We start from the raw sequence: 6,000 nt of genomic DNA, 5'->3' as shown, positions 1-6,000 counted from the left end.
ACCCATGATTTTTTCTGTTGGTTTTTCACTATGTTGGATAAAATCTTCCCCAATTTCTCACCCTCTGAAAAAAAAACTTAATCCCTTGAAAAAACTAAGCTGTTTGAGATTTTTCCATATAAATATCTCTAACATTCTACTGTTCCTCTTCCCATTTATTCAAACTATCTTCTGAGGGATTTGCTATATACCGTATTTTTCGCTTTATAAGACGCACTTTCCCCCCCCACCAAAGTGGGGGGGAAATGGCCGTGCGTCTTATAAAGCGGATACTTCGCTCGCCGCTATTCTGCACAGCGCGGCCAGCGAAGTATCGGTGTGGAGGGAGGAGGCGGGGACACTCATGGCGGGGCCCGGTGCAGTGACTCTACTCTAATACACCGGGCCCCGCAACTGTTAAATACATTCAATCCGATCCATATCTTAATGTATACCGCACTGTTCTGTACTTACTGTAGTACTGTATGTATAGCATTAAGACGGCGCAGACCGGCAGCTCCCTCGGTCATGCGCCGCCTGCCCCAGCTCCCTCCGCATGCGCCGCCTACCTGTTCATTCATAAAGTGAGATAAGCAGGCAGGTGGGGCAGGCGGCGCCGTCTTAATGCTATACATATGGTACTACAGTAAGTACAGAACAGTGCGGTATACATTAAGATATGGATCGGATTGAATGTATTTAACAGCTGCGGGGCCCGGTGTATTAGATTAGAATCACTGCACCGGGCCCCACCATGAGTGTCTCCGCCTCCACATTGATTCATCTACTGGGGGATCTGTAGATGACACTTATGGGGATCTGTGGGTGACATAAGTGTCATCCACAGAGCCCCTTAAGTGTAATCCACAGATCCCCCATCAGTGTAATCCACAGATCCTCCATCAGTGTAATCCACAGATCCCCTATCAGTGTAATCCACAGATCCCCCATTAGTGTCATCCACACATCCCCCATCAGTGTCATCCACAGATCCCCACATAACAGTGCATCATCCACAGATCCCCCATAACAGTGCGTTATCCACAGATCCCCCCATAACAGTGCGTCATCTACAGATTCCCCCATAACAGTGCGTCATCCACAGATCCCCCTATAACAGTGCATCATCCACAGATTCCTCCATAACAGTGCGTCATCCACAGATCCCCCTATAACAGTGCGTCATCCACAGATCCCCCATAACAGTGCGGCATCCACAGACCACCATTAGTTCAAAACCTACCAAAAGCACACCTTTTGGTTCAAAATATTTTTTTCTTATTTTCCACCTCAAAAACCTAGGTGCGTCTTATCATCAGGTGCGTCTTATAAAGCGAAAAATACGTAACTCCTTCTTACCTCTTCCAACTTCTGATCTCCTTTTTGAATTTTTTATTTTTTGTTCCAAAAGTTTATCTTATTGATTAGAATTCCTCTTAAGAAGGCTTTTGCAGCATCCCAAACTACTTGCTTATTAGTTGAATCTTTATTTACTTGAAAGAAAAACTTTAATTCTGCCTTTCTTTTAATATAGTTAACCAATGGGAATTAAATTTAAACAATAGAGGGCCCTGCCTAATAGAAAATTCAACCTCCACTATAAATGCACAATGGTCTGATAGGGCCATGGGAACATAAACTCACTGAAAAAAGTGGCCTAAACAGGTGGAAATGCTCGAAACCCAGACATTCTCCATTGTACGCATTTTTTGCTGGGGATTGCTGTTGTCTGCAGACCGCATGCGGAGGAATTGCTTCCCCGGTTATAGACGCGCTACAGTGTCTGGGTTTGGAGCATTTCCACCCGTTTAGGTGACTTTTTTCAGTGAGTTTTTGTCTTTATGTATATGGAATGTGCCACTTCATTTTGTTGGTAGCATTCTTTTGCACCTGGTAGCTTCTGTGTAACATGGTCTGTTGTGGGTGCGGCTCACAGCTTTATCCTACCTCACAGTGCGTTGGTGATACCACTATGGAGGCATGTGAGAGCCTGGCTGTGAGCTAATTTCTAGCATTGTTCAGACCCTGTTCACACACCACAGGCGGTTTAGTGGTAAGACCCCATGCGTGTTGAGACACCGTGACGTGGTCCATGAGGGGCTCCGATATGTTCCTGACTGGAAGATATTGGCAAAGTTCTCAGCTTTTAACATCGGCTTGAGGAATTAGCTAGTATTGTCAGTTGCGTATCATTTTGGTGCATTTTCTGCAGTGATTTGTGTGGCCATGGGAACATACTTTATTCTTGTTATATTTTTTTCAAATAATCTTTAATTTCCAATGGCCATATCAATCCTTGATCAAGTTTGGTGTGTTTTTTAATTGGCAGTAATAAGTTCTTTCCTCCGGATTCAATAATCGCCAGACATCTACCGATTAAATTAGCCAAGTTCGTATTGTAATATTTAGATTTACCATCAGATATTTTATCCTTGATTGGATTCAATATCTCATTATAATCTTCTACCGCTATCAAAATGCATTCTTGCTTATCTAACATATACTTTTGTAGATCGTATAACATAACAGGTTTATTTGGAGGAGGAATATAAATATTTGCTATAACCATTTTTATATCATCTATATTACATTGTAAAAAGAGATACCTGCCGCAGTCATCCGCCTTACATGTCACACACTCAAAATAAAAAAAAATTATGAACTAAGATAGACACTCCTCTAAAACTCTAGAATATGATGTATACAGGGTGGGCCATTTATATGGATACACCTTAATAAAATGGGAATTGTTGGTGATATTAACTTCCTGTTTGTGACACATTAGTATATGTGAGGGGGGAAACTTTTCAAGATGGGTGGTGACCATGGTGGCCATTTTGAATCCAACTTTTGTTTTTTCAATAGGAAGAGGGTCATGTGACACATCAAACTTATTGGTTCACAAGAAAAACAATGGTGTGCTTGGTTTTAACGTAACTTTATTCTTTCATGAGTTATTTACAAGTTTCTGACCACTTATAAAATGTGTTCAATGTGCTGCCCATTGTGTTGGATTGTCAATGCAACCCTCTTCTCCCACTCTTCACACACTGATAGCAACACCGCAGGAGAAATGCTAGCACAGGCTTCCAGTATCCGTAGTTTCAGGTGCTGCACATCTCGTATCTTCACAGCATAGACAATTGCCTTCAGATGACCCCAAAGATAAAAGTTTAAGGGGGTCAGATTGGGAGACCTTGGGGGCCATTCAACTGGCCCACGACGACCAATCCACTTTCCAGGAAACTGTTCATCTAGGAATGCTCGGACCTGACACCCATAATGTGGTGGTGCACCATCTTGCTGGAAAAACTCAGGGAACGTGCCAGCTGAGTAACTAATTCCCCCAGCACATTTTCAAGTCTAGTGACAGTGTGGAAAATATCTTTAACCATTTTATCATTCTTTTCAGTTGTTACATCACTTATTTTTTGTCCCTCTAAACCACTTACAGGCATATTCTATTTTAACTTAGGATTTAACCCCTCCTCTCTCAGAATCCAAAGATCTCTGGGGGTTGTAGAAACAAGATACTTATTTTGGGCATTTTGCCTCTGGCTAGTTTCTAGTCCATTCCCAGATCTTCTATTACTAGACCCATGTTGCTCTTTCCCTTTTTTTTTTTTTTTGTCATTTTTCTTTTCCTTCCTTTTCCCTTTTTTTTCTTTTCTCTTTTCCTCCTTTCGCTTTTCTTTTCCCCTTCTCCTCTTCTCCTTTTTTCCCCTTCTTTCCTTCTTCTCTTCCCTCTTCTCCCTCCTCCTTCTTCTTTTAGTATATTAATAAAGAAGGCAAAATAGCCCAGCCGATATGTTTTTAGAACCAAAGAAAGAGTCAATGGTTATGAGTAGGGATGAGCGAATCGACTTCGGATGAAACATCCGAAGTCTATTCGAATAAAACTTTGTTCAAATACTGTACGGAGTAAGCGCCACGTACAGTATTAGAATGTATTGGCTCCGATGAGCCAAAGTTATTGCTTCGCGAAGTCTCGCATGACTTCGCGTAATAACTTCCCAGATTAATGTTTACTGTAAAAAAAAAAAAAACGAACTGGGATTCGCTCATCCCTAGTTATAAGTCTCAATCCAGATCCGATTTTCACCGCACTTTAATAACCACAAAGATGATTAGTACGGGATGTTAATAAGAGAAGGGAAAACAGTCCAGCAGATTCTTTTCAGAAACAAGGACGAAATTAGTGATTTAAGGTCTCAATCCAGGTCCACTTTTTTTTTTTTTGCTTTAATAACCACAAAGATTATTAGTATATTCATAATAGAAGGCAGAACAGTCCAGCAGATTATTTTTAGAGGCAGGGACAGAGTTAATAATTATAAGTCTCAATCCAGGTTTTCTTTTTACCACACTTTAGTGAGCACAAAGATGATTCCAAGCTGATATAATTAGCAGAAGAAAATAGGGAGGAGCAGGTTAGCGGGTTAGTTCTTATAGGCAAACACACGGTTAGCGGGGCAAACAAAACTCCCTTTATCACTTCAGTTCTACAGGGGGAACCCCTTTAACTTAGCTTGTTTCATATAGAGGGGAGTAAATTATTAATATCAACAGCTGGAATTCATACCCCCGCTTCTTCAATTTTTCATGGGGGAAAAAATCTTACTGAGAGCAATGTAGTTGAGACGGGGAGGGGAGGAAAAAGTCCACATAACGGAACATTCCACGACCCCTTCTCTCTCAATCAGGCCAGAAAGAAATCTACTCCCTCCAACTTCTCACCCACTTCTCCAGTCAAGCAGGACTCACACTCTCTCCTTCTCCCAAAACAAGCGTCTACAGCTCCAACAGCCCAAAATCCGCTGGCCCGCCATCAGTCAAACCAGCTTATCTCATCCGTCGCTCTCCCTGCTCTAGGGTCATCACAACGTAGCGGCGTAGCAGATCTTGGAGCATCTGAATGGGACTGAACTCCTCCCTACGACAGGCCAACGGATACCAGGCACCTCCAGCGGGCTCATGCACTCACCTGGGCTGCCGCCTCCATGTCAAACAGCAGACGCGAGTGGGGAAGGAGGAGCCTAGCGTCTGACTTCAGACGCTCTCATGCCTGTCTCCCGTGACCCACTGCAAATAAAGTCTATTTAATTAACAAGAAACACAGAATATTAGATGTCGGTATATGGCAGGTTTGTTGAAACTATCTTAACTAGGTTTGACCAACCAGTAGCACACATAGAAGAGAGGGGCCCATGGCAAAGATCAAAATCAGGATGTTGCCTCAAAGGATAGAGAGCCTGGTATTTTCTTCCACCTCTTTCCATGTGTAGGGAGCGTGCCCACCATGTGTTTCGGTGGTGGGGTGGACACTTATGGGTTATTTTTAAAGGTTTGGAAATAAAGCAGGTGGAGGCTCATAATTCTTTTTTGTTTGCAACACGTAACAAATTTCACTCATCAGGGGGCACATAACTTGTAACATTGCTTCATAACACATATCTACAGTCTCTTAAAGGTTTAGTACTCTTAATGGTTGCAAGTCTCTTAAAGGGTAACGCAAACTTAGCGGTTCTTATGAAGAAACACTGTGTCCACAAGATCACCAGTTGTTCAGCTTGGCGTCTCCAGTTACTTAAGCCATCACACTTTGTCTCCATGGCCTTGGAGGGGAGTTGCCTTACTCCACCCACCCCTTCCGGGTCTAGTGTCTCCAGGTGTTGATGCATAGACCATAGGAGTTGGTTCCTCTTTGGCTCAGTGGCACTAATCCTTACTGCTTCTCTCTTTCTCTGGGCCTCAGTTTTGGTCACTCCCTGTGTTGCTGCAGCCCAGCAGTCTTCAGGACATCTCCAGACTTCCCAAGTGTTCCTCTTTTGGGGGGACAGTCTCTATTTTTGACCCAAGTCCCTCTGTCCCTCTTTTCTCCTTAAATGTCCCTCTTTTTGGTCTGAGGGATAGATTTGCATTATTACATTTACAATATTGATCCAGAAAGTGTTTGGTTCCTCTCTGTATATTTGACCCCACCTTGTATATTATTTCATTATTTGATGCAATTTAGATTTT

The sequence above is a fragment of the Bufo bufo genome, chromosome 2, assembly GCF_905171765.1.
Source record: "Bufo bufo chromosome 2, aBufBuf1.1, whole genome shotgun sequence".
NCBI classification, from domain to species: domain Eukaryota; kingdom Metazoa; phylum Chordata; class Amphibia; order Anura; family Bufonidae; genus Bufo; species Bufo bufo.
This window is presented reverse-complemented; position numbering follows the sequence as displayed.